Here is a 23165-nt window from a genome sequence, read left to right as displayed (position 1 = left end):
AGTTCCTTCGCCTCCGTCGCATCTGTTCCGATGATGCTACATTCAAAAACAGTTCCTCTGACATGTCCTCCTTCTTCCTTAACCGAGGTTTTCCACCCACGGTCGTTGACAGGGCCCTCAACCGTGTCCGGCCCATCTCCCGCGCATCCGCCCTCACTCCTTCTCCTCCCTCCCAGAAACATGATAGGGTCCCCCTTGTCCTCACTTATCACCCCACCAGCCTCCGCATTCAAAGGATCATCCTCCGCCATTTCCGCCAACTCCAGCATGATGCCACTACCAAACACATCTTCCCTTCACCCCCCTTATCGGCATTCCGTAGGGATCGCTCCCTCCGGGACACCCTGGTCCACTCCTCCCTCACCCCCTACTCCTCAACCCCCTCCTATGGCACAACCCCTTGCCCACGCAAAAGATGCAACACCTGCCCCTTCACTTCCTCTCTCCTCACCGTCCAAGGACCCAAACACTCCTTTCAAGTGAAGCAGCATTTCACTTGCATTTCCCCCAACTTAGTCTACTGCATTCGTTGCTCCCAATGTGGTCTCCTCTACATTGGAGAGACCAAACGTAAACTGGGCGACCGCTTTGCAGAACACCTGCGGTCTGTCCGCAAGAATGACCCAAACCTCCCTGTCGCTTGCCATTTTAACACTCCACCCTGCTCTCTTGCCCACATGTCTGTCCTTGGCTTGCTGCATTGTTCCAGTGAAGCCCAACGCAAACTGGAGGAACAACACCTCATCTTCCGACTAGGGACTTTACAGCCTTCCGGACTGAATATTGAATTCAACAACTTTAGGTCGTGAGTCCCCTCCCCCATCCCCACCCCCTTTCTGTTTCCCCCTTCTTTTTTTTTTTCCCAATAAATTATAAAGATTTTCCTTTTCCCACCTATTTCCATTAAATAAAAAAAAATAAAAAAAAAACCCACTAGAGCTATACCTTGAGTGCCCTACCATCCATTCTTAATTAGCACATTCGTTTAGATAATATCACCAACTTTAACTTTAACACCTATGTGTTCTATTGTACTATTGTTGTTGACATCTTTTGATGATCTGCTTCTATCACTGCTTGTTTGTCGCTACAACCACACCAACCCCCTCCACCTCTCTGTCTCTCTATCTCTCCGCCCCCCACACACACACCTTAAACCAGCTTATATTTCAGCTCTTTCCTGGACTCGAACTCAAGTTCTGTCGAAGGGTCATGAGGACTCGAAACGTCAACTCTTTTCTTCTCCGCCGATGCTGCCAGACCTGCTGAGTTTTTCCAGGTAATTCTGTTTTTGTTTTGGATTTCCAGCATCCGCAGTTTTTTTGTTTTTAATATTCTTCAAGATGCCTAACACCTCTTTTTTGATCTCAACATGATCCAGGCTATCTACACACTCTTCCTTAGACAAATCGACCGCTAAGTCCTTCTCTTTGGTGAATACTGATGAGAAGTATTCATTTGGTATCTCCCATTTCTTCTGGCTCCACACACAAATTCCCGCTTCTGTCCCTGAGTGGGCCTACCCTTTCCCTGGCTACCCTCTTGCTTTTTATATATGTATAAAAGGCCTTGGGATTTTCCTTAATCCTGATTGCCAATGACTTTTCATGACCCCTTTTAGCCCTCCTGACTCCTTACTTAAGTTTCTTCCTACTTTCTTTATATTCTCAACAGGCTTCATCTGTTCCCAGCCTTCTAGCCCTTACGAATGCTTCCCTTTTCTTTTTGACTAATGGTGACTGTGAAAACCCATCTGGTTCACTAGCTTTAGGGAAAGAAATATGTTATCCTGGTCTGGCCTATGTGACTCCACAGCAATGTGATTGATTCATGTGTTTCCCATAAATAAAAAAATGTGCCTTTCAGTTATTTTTAATAACATCTGAAATCCCATTGTTTCATTGTCACATTAAATTTTTATTCAACCTTTTATTTTTCATTTGGATCAATTTTCTGTTATTTACCAGCTGGCTGCTAGAAAGAGAGGCAGAAGTGTTTTTTTTTTAATTATAATATCATGGTTGTGCACTGCTGCACCAATGTTCTTCAATGAGTTGGCAAAAGGCACAACGGCCAATGGTGGAGAGAAGGAAGTCATGGATGAGCCAGAGACTAGAGTTGGAGGAATTCAGGGAACTGTCATGTTCTTATAATGGTAAAATAACTTGGGCTTATTTACTGTAGAAGACACAAGGCACCAATTGCACATGAGAAATTGGGTAAACACATTGTGGTTCATTTATTAAGACTAGGCACGTGAGAACAGCTACACGTAGTTATAAAGGTTGAAGGTTTCAGAGCTGTGTGTGCATGCTCTGCTTAAAGCAAGAGTGAAATTAAGACTGGATCACATGACACATTTCCTTTCTAGTGGTGTCATAATGACATCCCTTAAAGGCATATTACAACAGAAACCTGATGGGTTGTGCAGCTGGAGGAGATTATGGAGCTAGTGAGGTGTGTGGAGGGACGTGAAAACAAGGATGAGGATTTTAAAATTGAGATATTGCTGGACTGGGAGCCACATGTACCTCTTCAATAAAGAAGGTTCAATTTCATTACAAAAGACTAGCTACGAAATCAACTAATTAGGACAAATAAAATGTTATTCACTCCTAATACAGAGAAATTTCACTTTATGTACTTCAGCTGAAGTAGCATTAAACCAAACGAACATATATTAAACATTTTTCGCCATGTAAATCTGAAACAATCACCCATAACAGCAATATAATTGTATTTGGAGCTAAAAGTACAATTTGAAACATTATACCTAGACAGATATAGTGGATTTGATTAATTCACCTAGACACAAAAATAATTATTTATCTCTCGTAAGTATCACTATCCAAACTAACTCTAGCAATGCCTAGTCATGAATATTTGTTTAATTTATTTAACCTCTGCAGATTATGAGGAGAAGGCTTGACAGTACACTTGGAATAATTTTCATCAGTCATTATCCATCTCATAAAAGCCTCCAGGGATCTAATACTTAGTCCTTTAAGCTTAGAAATAATAATGTTGCATTAAGTCATTGGCAGCCATTTTATTAAAGGGAGAGGAGCTAGAAAAGGCTTGTGCTATGTCCATCGCAATGATCTCATATTCATGTGATAAAATAATGGACTGTACTGTGATTTACATCATTGAGTGTTTTCCATCTCAAGATCTGCCACATTTTCTTTAAAGGAGGTAAGTCTCTGCTATATTTATTAATTGCAACTAAATGCCTTGATTCATAGTTCAGGCCTTTCCAAGACTTGAGCATGTAATTTTAGGCTGAAACTTTGGCACAGGATTTTGTCCTTTGGGTCAGGACACTGATGTTGGAGTTATATGAGGGTCATGACCCTGCACTGTTTTTGGGAATAGGCAGCCAGCAGTGATTTTTCCCAAATTGGCCAACTAGTGGGCTTGTTGTGTAATTAAGGATGGTGGAAAAGTTGGAGGACCAATAGGGGGTCCCCCCAGAGCACGGAAGCATCAACCACATGCAGTACAAGGAAGAGACAGGGTACCCATTTAGAGACGCCCTCTCTCTAGCCTTTTACATTCTTAAATTTAAAATTGTCTTCAGTAGCCGGGCCACCATTGAGTATTCATAACCCCTCAAGAGGGTGGCTGGTGGCTGCAGCTGAGGCCAGGAAGGTGGGCAGGGCCTCAAAGCCTGTCTGGATTGCTAGCCTCCATGCAGCTGACTGTGAAGTTCTGGGGACAGAAATGGTTACATATTCAGCCAGAGACATTTAGAATTGGAATTGCATGAACTGTTAAACATGGATCCTTTATTATCCCTTCCTAGAAGACTCCCTTTGCTGGTACATGTGTGTATGGTAGCCTCAAGTGGTCAAACTACACAATGCAATTTTAAATACACTACACTGGCATAGTGCCCAATGTTTTGGAGGTCTGAAGGACAACAGGAAAATTCCATTCAGCCTCTGACAATTGGCCTTCATAAGCCATTAACTGCTGCTGGTTGGCTAGTCACCACTTGCGGGCATGTAACTCTGTTCACTCTGACCCAACCTCCAGGGCAAGGGCCCAGGCATATGATGGAGCTGGAAAGCTGGCATGCCATCCGGAGGTGTGAATTTTCATGCCCACCCACCTCCGCACTCTCCCTATCAGGACCTAAAAATCCTGCCGTTGATTGCAGCTCTAAGTATAACCACACTGCCCCCTCTTTCAGACAAGACGCTAAACTAGAACAAATGTTCAAACGAGTTAGTTTATGGACAGATTCATCTTATCCAAAGCCCCTCGAAATGTATTCTCTTGTGATGTAAAATCCCTCACTTGCTGGTGGCAAACTCCTTTCTTTCTAGTAAAGAAGAATTTTAGAAGGTCAGAAAGTCACGTTATACCGTAGGTTGTGTTCTGTTAAAGGTCTTAAAAGAGACTGGCATTTATGCAGCACCTTATCACATCTCTCAGAAACGTCGCTGGCTCGCATATGATAAATGGCAGTGACCGTTGTTGTGAACATAATTACACATTGCAGCAATTCACCTTATCAGTACAGAGCTTGTCAGTCATTATACCAGCACACATATTAAAGGTTTTGGTGATATAACCAAAGTGACCATTGCAACTTGCAAAGTAATCCAGATGAATAAACCAATTGAAATAAATAAATACCCTGGTTTGACATCGCTAATGCAATTTCTCCTTGATCTTTATCAACAATATTGAGAAATCACTCGTGGTCTGGTTTTTGCTATCACATATATCATATTTGAATGAAGACTGCCCTTGGGCTACCTGCCTTGCTCAGCAGTCCCGAATTAAATGTAATTGAATGAGCATTTACAGAGTGCATACTCCATAGCACGTTGAGTCTTACTAGTCCTAACCTTTCAAGGTTCACCAAGAAGAGGCAAATGTTCATCAAACGAAAATGAAGGGTTCAGTAGAAACCGAGTAAATGTTATGTTGGATCTCCAAAGAATTTCCAGAATGTCAGCGAATCCACATGATAAATCTTTATTCATCGAGGCTCCTTTGAGCATAGCAGCATAGTAAATTGCTCTATCTTGTTCAGCTGGCCTTCCAAGCATTTAATTTTAAAAGCTGTAGATTTTCTAATCCAAGTATCCCTCTGAGGCAACGTAATGGACTCTTGAGTTGCCGCGGATACACATGATGACCTGGCCCATCCTTTAGATTGTCCCTGGGAACATATTAGCAAAAATATTGTACGTTTCCGGAGCTGAAATCAAGCACATGAACTTACACAAGGGCATAAGAATTAGAAGCAAGAGAAGGCCATTCTGCCCCTCGAGCCAGCTCCCCCATTCAATAAAATCATGGCTGATCTGATTGTGGCCTCAACTCCACTTTGCTGTCTGTGCCCCATAATCCTTGACCCCCTAGGTGATAAAAATTCTACCTAACTCCCCTTGAACATACTCAATGACCATGCATCCACAGCTCTCTGCGGAAGAGAATTCCACAGACCAAAAACCCTTTGAGAGAAAAAAATTTCTAAATGGAAGACCCTAATTTTTAAACTGTTTCCCCTGGTTCTAGACTCCCCAAAAGGGGAAACATCCTTTCAGCATCCACCCTGTCAAGTCCTTCTATGTTTCAATAAGATCACCTCTCGTTCTTCTAAACTCCAATGGGTATAGACCTAACCTGCACAACCTTTCCTTATAAGACAGTCCCTTCATCCCAGGAATCAGTCAGGTGAACCTTCTCCAAACTGCTTCCAATGAAATTATATCCTTGCTTAAGCAAAGGGAGGTGGTGGCATAGTCATCCAGAGACCCAGGGTAATGCTCTGGGAGAATCTGGGTTCACATCCCACCATAGCAGAATTTGAATCTAATAAAAATCTGGAATTAAAAGTCTGATGTCGACCATGAAACCATTGCCAATTGTATTAAAACCCATCTGTTTCACTGATGTTCTTTAGGACTCCTTGACTTTTAACTGCCCTCTAAACAAGGGTAATTAGGAATGGGCAATAAATGCTGGCCTAGTGATGCCAACATCCCTTGAACGAATAAAAAAAACATCAAAACTGTATACAATGTTCCAGATATGGTCTCACCAACTCCCCGTACAACTGTAGCAAAACTTCCCTACTTTAATACTCAATTCTTCTTGCATTAACTGCCAGCATGTCATTTGCCTTCCTCATCACTTGCTGCATCTTTTTAAAAAAAATTCATTCATGGGATGTGGGCATCGCAAGATGGTGTGTGGCTTGGATGGGAACCTGCATACCAACTTTTTGTGATTAACGTACCAAGAGTACCGATCCCTCTGTACTTTAGAATTCTGGAGTCTCTTTCCATTCAAATGATATACTGCTTTTCTATTCCTCCTGCCAAAGTTGACAACTTCACGTTTTCTCACATTATACTTAATCTGCCAAATTTTTGCCCACTCACTTAACCTATCTAAATGCTTCTGTGGACAATGTCCTCTTGACAAATTGCTTACCGACCTATCTTTGTGTCATCAGCAAATTTAGCTACCATACCTCAGCCCCTCATCCAAGTCATTGATATCAATTGTAAATAGTTGAGGTCCTAGTAATAATTCCTGTGGCATTCTAGTAGTAACAGCTTGCCAACCCAAAGATGATCCAATTATACCTACTCTCTGCTCCCTGTTATCTAACCAATCCTCTATCCATGCTAAAATCTTACCCCCTACACCATGAACTCTTGTTTTGCGAAGTAACCTTTGAATTGGCACTTTGTCGAATGACTTTTGGAAATCCAAGTACATCACATCTACAGGGTCCCTTGTAGACATTCCCTCTAGAATATGATGTTCATAAACATCATTTAATGTATAACAACTGGCATTTCAATAGCACCATTGAAGTAGTAAAATGATGCAAGGTGCTTCAAAAGAGCATTATGAGAAAGGAGTTGACATCAAGCCACATAAGGAGATATCAGACAGATGGCTAAAGTTTGGTCAAAGAGGGAGATTTTAAGAAGCACCATAAAGGAAGGAAGAGAGTTGGAGAGGTTGAGGGAGCAAATTCCAGAACCTGGCACATGACTGAAGGAGCGGCTGTCATTGATGGCATGGACAAAATGCCTGGTTTGAAGGAATGCAGAAATTGTGAAGGGTTATAAGGCTAGAGAAGGTTACAGAGTTATGGAGGGGCAAGGCATGCTAAATGAGAGAAAACTTTTACTTTTAACTAACTGGAATTTACAACCCATCTGTTAAGAAAGGAGGAATATTGAGAGAGTCAGGTTTTATGTAAAATAACACTGTGCATTCCCAATATACATGACATGAGCTTGTATATGGGTAGATTTAATGCAGCCAGTGTCAGGGCTTTGTCTAAGCTGCATCTAGAACATATATACATTCCTGACAGTAGAAACAATGAAATCCATCTCTCTATTAACGTCACAACTGGTGACTACTTTAAGCTGTCTAGACCCCATGTCCTGCAATTTAGAACATAAGAAATAGGAGGAGGAGGAGGCAATTCGGCCCTTCGAGCCTCCTCTGCCATTCAATATGATCATGGCTGATCTCCTATCTGAGCTCCAACTTCCTGCAACATTTCCTATCCCTTCATTCGGTTAGTATCCGAAGGCTCCTCGGTAACACTCAGTCTCACTATCTCCCTCTTGTCCTTTAAGGAGGCCCTCCTTAACACCTCCACCTTGCTCCTTGGGTCCAATGCTCATTGCTCTGTGAACAGTCTTGAGATGATTTTTCTGCTCAGCAGGTGTTATTTAAATGTGTGTTGTTGTTTCTGTGTTGAGCCAAGTTCCTCCAAATTTGAGTGACTCAATAATCAGCTGGATCTGTACAATTTCTACAGGCTGTACCGGACTTGTTTTTCAATAGAACTCGTATTTTTTTCTGTGAGTGCACAACTGTGTTGATCCATAAAAAGGGTAGAGTGTCTATTTCCTGTCCCAGGTATTAACAGTTGCATTTGCACAAAGCTTTGGGTCTACGCTGCTCCAAGATGTTGGACTTCAAACAACTCAGCATCCAAAAGTATGACCATACATAGAAATTGTTCATTTAGTTTGGTTTCTTATACAGTGTAAATGTCTAGAAGGATGTACTTGCAGATTCTCACAATGAGGCAATCCCTATGCCAGCCTGAAGCCTTAATCCTAGATTTTTTTATTTATTGAATTCAAATTCCACCATCTGCCATGGCAGGATTTGAGCCCAGGTTCCCCAGAGCATTACCCCAGGTCTCTGGGTTATGAGTCCAGTGACAATACCACTACACCATCACCTCCCTCAAACAGCTCAATTTCACTGCTCTTGAGTTTTCAGCATTATAGAGAAAGACCTTAACCTCTCCATAGCAGCACTATTATGTCTGGGCTACTTATACATATAACGTACATATATACAATGTACTTATACATATAATGTTGTCAGCTCAGAGTGGTTTTCATGAGCACTCAGTCATCTGTCTTCTCAACCTTAGAACATGTGGAGATGGTGAAGATGAAATGGGTAATAAAGAAAAATAATTTAGTCTATCTATCTGTAAGAAGTAATATGTGGAGTTTAAGGTTACATGCTGTAAGGAAGGCAGCTTTGGCAATAGAGAGGGTGTCATGTAGTTTGACTGGAATGCTGGCTGACACAAATAAATGCAATTACAAAGGATTGAAAAATTGTGAAAAGAGAGCTGTTTTTATTAGAACAGAGGTGATTATGGGGGATTTGAACCTGGAAAGAGATGGGGCCAAACATAGAAGGCTCTTTTCTTCTCCGCCGATGCTGCCAGACCTGCTGAGTTTTTCCAGGTAATTCTGTTTTTGTTTTGGGTTTCCAGCATCCGCAGTTTTTTTGTTTTTATAGAAATAGACACTGTCCATTCTAAAATGTGTCTTTGAATATTTTCTGCTGCAATATGGAACCGGTTAATGTAGCCCATAAATATGGTTCATATCGCTGAAACAATATTTTCAACATTTTCTCAACAACCAGAATTTGTATTTATATAGCACCTTTAATGCAGTAAAACAGCTGAAAGCATTTTACAGGAGTGTAATCAAATAAAATTTGATGAGCACTTGAGGACATAGCAGGACATTCTTGGTCAATGAGGTTTTAGGGAGGTTGGATTTGATTTGGTTGATGGAGAAGAGAGTTAGAATTTATGTTAGAAAGCATGAGCTGGATTTTCCAGTGGGGGTTTGGACCCTGACGTTAGGCCTTATCGGGTCTGAACACTAATATCAGGCCCATATAGGGGCTAGGTACCTGATATCAGGTCCATATAGGGTCAGGATCCTGATATCAGGCCTATATAGGGGTCAGGACCCTGACGTCAGGCCTATATAGGGGTCAGGACACTGAAGTTAGGCCCATATGAGGGTGGGGACCCTCGCGTCAAGCCCTTATGCGGGTCGGGCCCCTGACATCAAGGCCCATATTGGCCTGGGGTCTCTGGCATCAAGCTCATAAGGAGGTCCCAAGCTGGTCCAGGTTTTAAGTGTACCCGCCGGTGCAACATTTCAGGACTGGACCTGCTACTTGGCTGCCTCGATGTTTGCTGTCCTATTGAGGATGGTGGTTGGGTACCCGAGGCTGGAGGCCCAATTAGAGGGCCGGTAGTGATGTCAGGCCAGCAGTCCCACTGGGACAGGCATGGGCGCAGTTGAGGAAGGCAGGCGAGCGCAAGGGCATCTCGACACAGACCCAATCTTGGTTGTCTATATTGAGCCTTCAAATAATGAGGCCCAAAGTCAGTGGGTCCATCAGGATGGAAGGAAAACCCCCTCCTGAGGAGTGGTAAAGGACAGGGCAGCGGCCATTCATCCCTGTGGGCCCCGACCTTCGGCTCCGATAGCCCCCCCGGTCTGCCAACGGGAGGCCCCTCGATTGAGCTGGTGGCCTCCATGCTCAAGCCACTCCAGTCATGAGATTGAAAACAGCGCGAGAGGAGAGGCAGTCAGGAGATTGAAAACAGCGTGAGAGGAGAGGCTGTCAGGAGATTGAAAACAGCGTGAGAGGAGAGGCTGTCAGGAGATTGAAAACAGCGCGAGAGGAGAGGCTGTCAGGAGATTGAAAACAGCGCGAGAGGAGAGGCTGTCAGGAGATTGAAAACAGCGCGAGAGGAGAGGCAGTCAGGAGATTGAAAACAGCGTGAGAGGAGAGGCTGTCAGGAGATTGAAAACAGCGTGAGAGGAGAGGCAGTCAGGAGATTGAAAACAGCGTGAGAGGAGAGGCAGTCAGGAGATTGAAAACAGCGTGAGAGGAGAGGCTGTCAGGAGATTGAAAACAGCGTGAGAGTAGAGGCAGTCAGGATATTGAAAACAGAGCTGGAGGAGAGGCAGTCAGCAGATTCAAAACAGAGCGAGAGGAAAGGCAGCTGATAGACTGGCACCGACACAAAATGTCCCCCAAGTGGGGCCTTAACTTCTCTCATTAGCTTCCTGCCTCCAGTTCTGGGTCTGCCTCTGGGAAAATGGCCCCGGGGTCGGAATGCATTGGGAAGCTACCTGCCCCCCATCCCCTCTCCATGGGCTAGGTAAATTTAATCCAATAAGCCTGTCCCTTTTAAATCAGCTACACCCCCCGCCACCTTGCTAAATATGGTTGGTGATATAATTGGATGAATGCTTGGTCAGCAACACACGGACAGTAATCTCTGCAGTATGTAACTGTGCAGAGTTCTCTTTGCAGGAAACTGCATTCCCTCCACCTTGACAATGAAGGTGTGAACTGTTCGAGCAGGTGGTCCATGGTCTGTGTCTGTTGCTAGGAAACATTAAACTATCTGAGGCCCCTTCACAGCAAGGTACAAGCAAGAATCAAAAGTTACATTGCAGTTATATTTGGGTCAGCCATAGCTCAGTTGGTGGCACTCTCATGCGTGACTCCCAAGGTTGTGGGTTCAACCTCCACTCAATCAACTTGAACACAAAATATGAGCTGATATTCCAATGCAGCACTGAGACAGTGCCACACTGTGGGAGGGAAGTGCTTTCCTTTGGATGAGACATTACACCGAGGCCCCGTCTGCCTTCTTGGATTGACAACAAAGAGGAGTAGGGGAGCTCTTCCTGGTGTCCTGACCAATAATCAATCCTCAATGGCGTCAATAAAATCAGGTCTCTGGTCATTATCACATTGCTATTTGTGAGAGTTGGCTGCTACATTTCCTGTATTGTAACAGTGACTATACTTCAAGAAGTACTTCATTAGCTATAAAGTATGTGGACATCCTGAGATCAGGAAAGGTGCTCCATAAGTACAAGGCTTTCTTTTTATAAAGCTTTGTTTGGACCCCATTTACTGTGCTCAACACTGGGGACCGCACCTCTAGAAGGCTATATTGACCTTGGAGGGAGTGCAGCAATATAGGCCGGAGTTTTATGGCTCTGTTGCGGCAGGGATGGGGCCATAAAATGCAGCGAGTCATTCCAAACTTGACTTCAGCAGAACCATAAAATCCAGCCAGCATAAAATAACGTCCATAGTCACATGAGTCTAATTCTAACCGAAGCTCATTTAACTCTGACACCTTCCTCCTGCGCTTCCAGAATTGGATTCAGATTTAGCTGCCATTGGTCAAAAAAATCTAGCTCAATACCTGTACCAGAACAACGTTCAATTCAAACTGCCATAGACCTTCCTATTGGCATTCAATGAGAACTTACCCTCAATTTCAACAGAAAAAAATCAAATCAAATAGCGTATTTCCTCAGGAATGACAGATGTGTCATCTCAGACGCCCCATCTCTAAAGCACGTATGTGGCCCCACAATTTAGTAACATCTTTGTCCAGTTCACTCGATCGGCTAGACCAAATATCAAATCCCCTAGACGTCATTTATTTCATGTGACGTATCTGTCTTCATTGATAGTATATCTCTATATTTGAAATATATTTGAGCCTGAAATGTAAGCAGCGAATAACAGCGGCGGGAGCAACTACAAGGCAGTAATCCCTTCAAAAAAAGTCAGGCTATATCAAACAATGAGAATGGTTTTATTTAGCCTGTGTGTTAGCTCCAACTGCCTGTAGAACCTATGGAGTTAAAACACAATGGCATGCTGTGAAGTTAATGATAATAATATTACACAGCCTACAGCAGGCACCTCATGGCAGAAGAGAAATCCCACCAGTGATGGCAACATTCTCCACATCCAACAGCAGCGTCCCTTCCCAGGCCAACTTGCTCAGCATCGAAGCACTAAACACTCAAAAGCAACTCCGCTGGACGAGACACAGATTGCTGAAGCCAAAGGCTCAGCTCGGAGCTCATTTGCGAAAGGAGACTCTCAGGAGGACAGCGGGAACACTTTAGAGATGTCCTCAAAGCATCCCTGAAGAGGTCAAACATCACTGACTTGCGGGAGACCCTGGCATGTGTCCGAATAAAATGGAGAAGGCTCGTTCAGGAAGTTGCCAAGAACGTGGAGCTGCACGTTCACTGAGAACATGCGGAGGCCAAGTTAAGGGGTTGTAGGGAGTGCACAAACCAAACAATCCATATCCCAAATCCTTCAAGCACCACCAGACCTGCATGTGGTACAGTCTGTAGTTTGCACTGGGCTGTAATCGTGCATTGGACTTAGCTGCCATCTCAGAACTCATCGAATTGGTGTGGAAACAAGTCTGCCTAATTTTTAAACTTTGCCTCCTAGATCTAGAATCCCCCACAAGGCGCAACATCCTCTCAGCATCCAACCTGTCAAGTCTCCTCAGGATCTTATGTTTCAATGAGATAGTTTCTCTTTCTTCTAAGCTAATGAGTATAGGCCCAACCTGATCAACCTTTCCTCATGAGATAAACCTTTCATCCCATGAATGAGTTGATTGAACGTTCTCTGAACTGCTTCTAATACAAATAAGGAGATCAAAACTGTACAGCAGATGCTGTCTCACTCCGGTACAACTGTAGCAACACTTCCCTACTTTTATACTCAATTCCCCTTGCAATAAAAACCAACATTCTATTTGCCTTCCTAATCATTTGCTCTACCTATGATGAGGCACTTTTATCAAATGCCTTTTGGAAATCCAAGTACAGCACACCTACAGGTTCCCCTTTATCCACCTTGCTTGTTACGTCCTCAAAGAACTCTAATAAACTGCTCAAACATGATTTCCTTTTCCTAAAGCCATGCCTGGCGGTATTATGATTTTCTAAATGTTCTGTTATTACCCTATTCCTAATGGAATCTAGCATTTTCCCTATGATTGATGATAGGCTAACTGGCCTTATAGTTTCTTGCTTTCTGTCTCACTCCTTTCTTGAATAGAAGTGTTGCATTTGTGGCTTTCCAATCTGCTGTTAGCTTTCCAGCATCTCGGAAATTTTGGAAGATCACATCCAATGCATCTACTATCTCTGCAGCCACTTCTTTTAAGACCCTAGGATGCAGATCATCAGGTCCAGGGGACTTGCCAGCCTTTAATGCTAATATTTTTCCCAGAACTTTTCCCTGGTGATTGTGGTTGTTTTGCAAACATTACACCCTTGTTCAAAAAAGGTTGTAAGGATAAGCCCAGCAATTACAGACCAGTCAGTTTAACTTCAGTGTGGGCAAGATTCTAGAAACAATTATTGGGATAGAATTAGTAGTCACATGGAAAAATATGGGTAGATAAGGAAGAGCCAGCATGGATTTCTAAAGGGGAAATCGTGTTTAACTAACTTGCTGGAGTCTTTTGAAGAGATAACAGGAATGGTCGATGAGGGTAATGCTGTTGATGTGATGTACATGGGCTTCAAAAGGCATTTGATAGAGTGCCATACAACAGACTTGTGAGAAAAGTTACTGCTCATGGAATAAAAGGGACAGTAGATACATGGATACAAAATTGGCTAGAAAATAGGAAGCAGACGGTAATGGTCAATGGATATTTTGTGCTGGAGGAAGGTTAGTACTAGAGTTCCCCAGGGGTCAGTATTGGGACCCTTGTTTTTCCTAATATGTATTAATGATCTAGATCTTAGTGAGCAGGGGACAATTTCAAAGTTTGTGGATGATACGAAGCTTGGGAGTTTTGTGAACTGCGAGAAGGGCAGTGTGGAACTTCAAGAGGACATAGACAAGTTGGTGGAGTGGGCAGATAGGTGGCAGATGAAGCTCAATGCAGAGAAATGTGAGGTGATGCATTTTGGCAGGAAGAGCATGGACAGACAATATAAAATAAGGAGAGAAATTTTGAAAGGGGTGTAGGAGCAGAAAGAGCTGGGTGTATATATGCATATATGGCAGGACAGGTGGAAAGAGCAGTTAATAAAGCATACAGTATCCTGGGCTTTATTAATATGAGCATAGAGTACAAGAGCAGGGAGGTTATGCTGAATTTATATAAGACACTCATTAGACCTCAGCTGGAGTATTGTGTACAGTTCACACAGCGAGTGGTTCGGGTCTGGAATTCACTGCCTGGAAATGTGGTGGAGGCAGGTTCCATCGAGGCATTCAAGAGGGCATTGGATGATTACTTGAAATAAACAATGTGTAGGGATACGGAAAAAAGGCAGGGCAATGGCACGGGGTCATAATGCTGATTTGGAGAGCTGGTGCAGACATGGTGAGCCGAATGGCCTCCTTCTATGCCGTTAAAATTCTGTGATTCTGTGGAGTTGCTCCCTCCCTTTTACCTCTTGATTTTCAAGTGTTTGTGGGATGGTTTTTGTGTCTTCTACAGTGAAGACAGACACGAAGGGTGGGATTTTCCAGTTCTGCTGCCATAGGATTCGCTGTGGGTGGGACGGAAAACTTGACGCACCAGCAAAAGGCCCGTTGACTTCAGACGGGAATTTCCGGTCCCGCCTGTCCTGCCCAAACTGCCTGTTCAACCCTTCCGCCATTTCCTTGTTTCCCTTGATTAATTTCCCAGTCTCACTCCAAGAGACTATTTTTTTAATTCACTCACGGGATGTGGGCATCACTGACTGGGCCAGCATTTAGTGCCCATCCCTAAATGCCCCTTGAGAAGGTGATGGTGAGCTGCCTTCTTGAACCGCTGGAGTCCATGTGGTGTAGGTACAACCACAGTGCTGTTAGGAAGGGAGTTCCAGGATTGTGACCCAGAGACAGTGAAGGAACGGCGATATATTTCTAAGGCAGGATGGTGAGTGATTTGGAGGGAAACTTCCAGTTGGTGGTGTTCCCATGTGTCTGCTGCCCTTGTCCATCTAGATAGTATTGGCCATGCTAACTTTAGTTACGCTTTCCTTGTTTAAATACATGTAGAAACTCTTATTATCTGCTTTTATGTTTCTAGCTAGCTTTCTCTCATACTCTCTTAAAAGACAGTGCGGCAATGATTCATTTATGTGTGCTCTGCCTGAAGGTTTATTGCCTGCTGATGCTTCTTCATGAGTCATTTTTCCTTCACAGTTTTTGTCAGTGGTAATTTGCCATTGCCTTCCACTCTCAGGGGCTGGACGCAGGTCCCGAGTCTACTTCAGCCAGAAACAACAATCGGACCCATACTGTTGTACAAGTCTGAGCACGTGCTCGCCATCTAGCCAAGTGAGCTAACCAGCCCCTTGGCCTGGTCCACTGTCCTGACCAGCCTTCATCCATCAATCAAAACCAACTAAACAGATTACCTGGTCAAATCAAGTACAATTTTAAAGGAGGTGTAGGAACAGAGATGTGAGGACGTATGCACACCAATCTTTAAAGATGACAGAAGAGGTTTATAAGGTGTTCAAAAGCAAATGAGACTCTTGCCTTAGACCTTTTTTAAAACACTGGTTTGGCGTCGGCCAGAGTATTGTGCTCACTTTAGAGGGACATGGTGGCATGGTAGTGATGTCACTGGGCTAGTAATCTGGCGGCTGAGGCTTATACTCTGGGCACAAGAGTTCAAATCTCATAACAATAGCTGATGGAATTTGAATTCAATTTAAAAAAAATTTTAAATCTGGAATTGAATTAGTAATGGTAGCTATGAAGCTATCACCAGGTTCACTAACAACCTTTAGAGAAGGAAATCTGCTGTCCTTAGCTGGTCTGGCCTAAATGTGACTCCAGGCCCAAGGCAATGCAGCTGACGCTTAATGCTTGCAAGGACAATTAGGGATGAACAACACATGCTGTTCTTGCCAGTAATGCCCACATCCCTTGAATGAATAAAAAAAATTCTGGGCACCATACTGAAGGAAGGATGTCAAGGCAAAAACAAAAATAGCTGGAAAAACTCATCAGGTCTGACAGCATCTGTGGAGAGGAAGACAGAGTTAATGTTTCGAGTCCGTATGACTCTTCATCAGAAGGATGTCAAGATCTTGGAGAAGTTGCCAAATATGTTTACTAGAATAATACCAGAGATGAGGGACTTCAGATATGCAGTGAATCTGAGTTTGGCCTCCTTAGAGTAAGGAATATTTGTAAGAGGTGTTCAAAATCATGAGTAGTTTTGATAGACTAAATAAGGAGAAAGTGTTTATAGTAGCAGAAGGTTGGTAATCAGACAACCTAGATTTAAGGTGATTGGAAAAAGAACCACAGGCGACGTGAGGATTTTTTTTTATGGACCGAGTTGTTGTGATCTAGAATATTCTGCTTGAATAAGTGGTGGAAGCAGATTCTAAAATAACACTCAAGAGCGAAACAGATAAATACATGAAGGGAAAAAATTTGCAGAGCTAAGGGGAAAGAGCAAGGCGAGACCAGTTGAATATGTCCATCAAAGAGCCAGCATAAACACAATGGATCAAATGGCTCCTGTGTTGTATCGCTTTATAATTCTATGAATTATCTCATTGCAGGTGTTGGCACCTTATTCTCAAAAATTTACTATTTACAACAGTGGTCACGTTTCAAAAGTACCTCCTTGGCAGCGCGACATCTTGAAGACATGAAAGGTAATAGAGAAATTAAAGTTCTTTCTTTATAAAGTAGAACTTTTCTTCTCTGATCCCACCCCCCCCCACCAACCTTGCTGATTATGGTACAATTTGGATCCTCTGCTACTGATTTGAGTATCATGGTTGACATCTACACTCACTCAATATTATTTAATTTGCATTGCTAGTGACAGTGTAGAATTATAATTCATAAAATAATCAACGACAGGCTTAATCAGGCAATAACAGCAAATAACACAGTCAGTATTTATTATAGAATAATAGCTTAAAAGCTAATCTTTTGTTTCCAATGTAATTAGTTTCACATCTACATCCTGCACACCAGTGGAATGCAGGCTCCCCTACTCTTAACAGTTATAATAGAACAGGCATCAGAAATGCATTTTTAAATAACAATATTATGCTGCTTTTCAGCCACCTGATCCTTCAATAGCCTCACTTTCGAGTGGAGATTATTCACAAAGTGCTGATAGTATAAGGAGAAGACCGATGGCTGCACCAACTGATAAAATATATGTCTCACTAGGCGTCTGATTTGATCACTTTTGAGTTTTTCTCTCAATAATTGAAGCCATGAAGGTGTTAGAAAGTGAATCCATGCATATTTAACCCAAGTGTTTGATGTTCTTGGGGTTTTGAGCAGATCGCAACTGAAACACTAAATGGCGTTGAATATGTTGAATATATTACTGCGTATGGGACTATAAGAAGCATTGCTTCCTGCCAGTCATTCGACTGATAGAAGATTTATTTCAGAATCACAGAATTGTTACGGTGTAGGAGGCCATTTGGCCCATCGGGTCTGCACCAGCTCTCTGAGCATTTTAATTTAATGCCAATCTGCTGCCTTTTCCCTGTAACCCTGCACATTGTTTCTATTTAAATAATCATCCAGTGCCCTCTCAAATGCCTCAACTGAACCTGCCTCCACCAAAATTCCAGACAGTGCATTCCAAACCCTAGCTACTCGATGTGTGAAAAAGTTTTTCCTCACCTCGCATTTGCTTCTTTTGCAAAATACTTTAAAATTGTGCCCTCTGGTTCTTGATATAATACATGGGATGTGGACATCACTGGCTTGACCAACATTTATTGCCCTTGTTCAGAGGGCATTTAATAGTCAACCACATTGCTGTAGGTCTGGAGTCACATATAGGCCAGATCAGGTGAGAGCAGCAAATTTCCTTCCCTAAAGGACATTAGTGAACCAGATGGGTTTTTATGACAATCAGCAATGGTCTTGTAATCATCATCAGGCTATTAACTCCAGATCTTTTATTGAATTCAAATTTCACCATCTGCTGTGGTGGGATTTGAACTCGGGTCCCCAGAATACATCTACATCCTGTACTCCAGTGAAAGGAATCAAACTCGCGTCTCCATAACAACAAAACTATGCTACCACCTTCCCTAATAGCCCCTATTATGCTGAAATATCCTTGAGCTATCAAGTGGTGCTGGAACAAAAGCTTGTTCAGAGAGAGGTTACTTTGACCATCAGAGTGCTTTGTGCAATTTAATTTTAAATCGTTTCATTATTTAGGACAACGGATTTTAAAATGTTGAACAATACTTGAGAGGTCTGGCAGCATCTGCGGAGGGGAACACAGTTAACATTTCGAGTCCGCGTGACTCTTCAACAGAACAAAGTAAAAACAGAAAAGAGGTGAAATATAAGCTGGTTTAAGGGGAGGGTGGGACAGGTAGAGCTGGATAGAAGGCCAGTGATAGGTGGAGATTGCCAAAAGATGTCATAGACAAAAGGACAAAGAGGTGTTGAAGGTGGTGATATTAACTAAGGAATGTGCTAATTAAGGGTAGAAAGCAGGACAAGCAAGGTACAGATAGCCCTAGTGGGGGTGGGGTGGGGGGAAGGAATCGAAATAGGCTAAAAGGTAGAGATAAAACAATGGATGGAAATACATTTAAAAATAATGGCAATAGGTGGGAAAAGAAAAATCTATATAAATTATTGGGAAAAAAAGTAGGGGAGAGGAAAAGGGTGGGGATGGAGGAGAGAGGTCATGATCTAAAATTGTTGAACTCAATATTCAGTCCGGAAGGCTGTAAAGTGCCTAGTCGGAAGATGAGGTATTTTTATTTTTATTTTTGTTTTGGATTTCCAGCATCTGCAGTTTTTTGCTTTTAACAATACTTTTGTACTGATCAAGGCAAGGAAAATTAACAACAGAGAGTGCAAAGCATTATACTTTTCAAAACCCATTGTCTTCGTCAAGCACTTATATGTGGGATGGAGCTCAATATAGACTAATTACCTCTGCAAACACCAAATTAGCTTACATTGCTTCCAAGGTGAGTTACTGCGGTGTAGGTTATCTATTGTCTATATCCTGTGTCCAGCCAAAACTATACCTGAGCTGGGAATAAGGAAGTTTGATAGGAACAAGGAAAAGAGGACATGTTAGCAGTAATCGTCACCAGCTACGGGCACTTCCCAGAAATAAAACTGGGCTTGTATTTTATTGCATTTTGATATTAATTTCCTGACACTTTTTGAACAACTTGCTCAAACATTACACATGAGGCCTCTTTGTGCCCTTTTGGACTATGTCAGGTAACTCATTGGCAAGTTCTGTGCTCACCATGAACAGGGCTGAGAACATCCTAACCCCATCTAGGATACTTAATATGGGAAGAGGTTCCAATCAGGGAGGAGATTCCAGGGGGAGAAGGGGTCGGGAGGGGAAAAGGGGTCAGGAGGAGGCAAGGGATCCGGTGGGGGTGATGTCCAGGTGAATGTACAAGGGAAAGCTCTGATGAATCCATGGCTGCCTCTTGGGGAGCGAACTGAGGGTCGGCAGGAATGAGGGGATGGTGAGAATAGCCAAGGGCAGAGTGAGGCGGTAGGGTGGGAGGGTGGGTGTTCGACAGTAGCGCATAAGGGACGGCGAGGATGGTTGGTGGAGGGTCAGAGGCAGACACAGACCCTGGGGTGAGAAGGAGGAGGTCGGGGAGGTGAATGTGGATGGGGATGAGATTTTCGGGAAGGAAGGGAATATGCACGTTCACCTGGACATCCCCGAGGGAAAAGGGTTGTGGTTGGTAGGTCACGGAGGGGAGGTGGAAGGTGATGCCGTGGTCAGGGGTCAACAGAGATGGGGGAGAGGAAATGGGTGGCTGGGGGAGGGGAAAAAAACTGGGGAGCTTACGATAAACCAAACCAAGACCATCCTGTCTAAATCGAAAGTGAAACGAGAGTCGTGGTGGGCAAGAACAGGTGCTGCATGGGACTGTGATCAGAGGGTGGGCGGAGATGCAGGTCGCCTCAGATGGACAACTGAAAGTGAACCCCAGCAGGCAGCATGGAAAATGCTCGGGACAGTGAGATGAGTGTGAAGAATTTGTGTGTGGGAGAATGCTTGCACAAGGCTCCGAAAGGCCCTGCCCCCATCATACACACACTTCACCCTCCAGAATCACCCGTAGGCAATCCACTCCCTCCATGGTGACAGAAGACAAGGTTGCTGGGGTCACAGGCAAAGGGGACTCAGACGCAGAAGACAGCCTCTGAGATTCCTTAATGGATGACCCAGGGATGTCCAGCAGCCATTCCTCCTCCTTTCAGGTGCCCGGGGACCCCAGCCTGACCCCTTGAGGGGAAGGAACACCTGGAGAGATGTCGAGATGCCCCATTTCCTTCTCGCGTTGCCACTGCAGGAACTCACTCGTGGCTACCACGATGGAGTGCTGGTCTGTCCACATCTCTGTGTTCCTCTGGACCAGGATCTCCATGGCATTCGCCATCCTTCCCACGGAGATCACCATACACATACACGTGGGCATCACTTCATCTGAGAGAAGGTGAATGCGCTCGTCTGACTGATGTGCCACTCTGTTGAGGGCTTCCAGCAGCTCTGTATGATGTTTCCCCGCCTTCTGCTGACTCTCCAGGATGGGTTGGAAGGCCAAATCTAGAGGCTCATCATCTGACTCGGACATCACAGATGCCTGATCCCCAGCAGTCCTCTGAGTGCCAGGGGAGCTCAGTTGAACCTGCTTCCTCCAGCTGCGGACATGTGTCCGTGCAGTGCCCACCAGATTGTGAACTCGAGACTGCTCTAGATTAAGGTTCCACCGAGGTGTGTGTCTCTGTGCTGGTGGAGGGTGTGGGTAAGCGCTGTGATGGATCTTCCAGGCTGCTTATTTCCAGCTCTCCAGTGGAGGAGGTGTCCTTTCGGCTGGAGGTGAGGCTGTGGATGGAGCTGAGGGACTGGTTGGCTAAGGGTATCAGTTGCTTGGCAGAGCTCCCTGTGAACTAAAGTAGAGATAATTAGTGCCTGGCAGCAGAGTCAGAAGCAGGAGAGAGAGAGAGACACTCACAGTTGCGTTGAGAGAGGGATGATGTGGTGCAGGGTTCTCATGAGGGTGTTCACCGCCGACCTCACTGTCACCTCAGGCAGAGTCTACATCCTCACTAGTCAGAGCAATGGCACGCTCCTCAAAGTGAGTGAGGGGCCTAATGTGGGCCACTCCACCCCCAGTCTGGGACCTCTCCTTGCTGATGTGAGCCAGCTTCTCCTGCATGAAAGCAGATGGAGAGAGTGTGAGCAGGACACATGGCACTGCGTGGAATGTTTGTGGCGAGCCAAGCCATGGACAGGATGAGGACACGAGCTCCAGAGGATATAAGTCTAATGGAGATGTGAGGGTAGGTGTGAGAGTTAGTCGTGATGTCCCTTGAGGTGTGAGACCCCTGTGGTTGTGTGATGGGTTTGTGAGTGTGTGAGTTGAGAGTGATGGGGAAGAGTGAATTACCCTGGCGGAACAGATGAGATCATTCACCCTTTTGGGGCACTGGGTGGCCTTCGTCTTTTGCAGGCCATTGGCGCCGACCACTGCTGCCACTGCCTTCCATGCTGGATTGGTGATGCAGCTGCCCCTCCTGCAGCCAGAGTGGGAATAGAAGACATCATGGTGGGCCTACGCGGCATTGAAAGGCGCTTGAGGGACGTGTCACTAAATCGGGGGGCTGCAGTCTTTTTGCCTTTTGGGGCCATCTTGTCTTCCGTGTGGCAGCCGTGGGCTGGAAGCACTGAGAGGTGTGCACTTGGCTGCACTTTAAATGGTGTGATAAAACGGCAAGGTGATGGCGTGGCAGGCTAATGAGAGCGTGCCTGCCATGGAAACGGCGTGTTTCCTGGGAATGCATAATTAATGCTGCGGGTTTGGGACGAGACGGCGTGAGAAGCCGCCATTGCGGCCGGTGGGTAAAGCGTCCTTTTACCCAACCGCTGCTGCATTTGGTGCAAATCTAGGACGGTTCTGCCCTTGGAAACAATTACTCTATTAATGTCTTTCCAAGATCATTCCTGCTGTTCTTACTCCTCCGAATCTTAGGGGAACATCGGAAACGCCAATCTGAAAAGGAGTGATTAACAGTCAGTAGGATGCTGATATAACAATTTGAACAGTTAACAACAGGCTAGTCACATAATGTGTGAGTCTTTGCACACTGTTGGACCAAAGGCGTTGACCTAATGTAAATCTACAAAAAGCACAAAACACTGGTGTGACATGAGTAAAGAATTTACATGTTCTGAAAGCATTTTAACACGTTAGGGAGTATATCTAAGTGCACTCTTAAATATAAAAAAAACGAGGCAGGCAGAGGTAGGAGTTTGTGTGCCTGCAATTTTATTGGGCCAATTTGAGGAACAAATCAATTTGATTGCAAGGATCTCAATGCTTTGATTATTGTCAGAATTTGCTGTGAAGGCCATTTGCTCACCACTAATTTGTTTCCTTGTATTCTCCTTCAAAAATACACTGCCAGAATACAGATACATTGGAATAAGTAAATACCTTGTTCACAGCGTACTTAAGTCCATATGTGGCCCATTCTAAACCATTCCTTTCCTCTTAATACCACACCTCTGTCCATTGCTGTGTTACACTAGACAGCTCACTGGCATCCAAATATTAGTGATATACTTTGCTAATTAAAAGTCTTCTCTTTACTAACATGTCCATAACATATTAAAAGGTTTTCACATACTGTATTGTGCACTTTTTCTACCTGCTACATATACTTGCTTTGACATTTTCTCAGGCACACGTCATTCATTAAGTTGAGCAGAATTTGATTTATTCTTTTCTGACTGACCATGCGCACTGCCGTGGAATAGTAAACGAGAAAGGGAAATTTTTAACTTTTGAAACTTTTTGAGATGTTTTAATTTTTTTTAACTTCATGTTGCAATAGTTGTATCGTCGCAAAGCTAAAGTGGTCTCAGAAACCCTCCAAGAGACTTGAGGGTTAAAAATTACATGTGACTGCATCAAAAGGCACAGGTCCAACTGCCCTAGCCAGTGTTTATGCTCCAGTCAAGC

The sequence above is a fragment of the Carcharodon carcharias genome, chromosome 32 (assembly GCF_017639515.1).
Source record: "Carcharodon carcharias isolate sCarCar2 chromosome 32, sCarCar2.pri, whole genome shotgun sequence".
NCBI lineage: Eukaryota > Metazoa > Chordata > Chondrichthyes > Lamniformes > Lamnidae > Carcharodon > Carcharodon carcharias.
The sequence above is the reverse complement of the archived record's forward strand: the minus strand, read 5'-3'. Positions refer to the sequence as shown.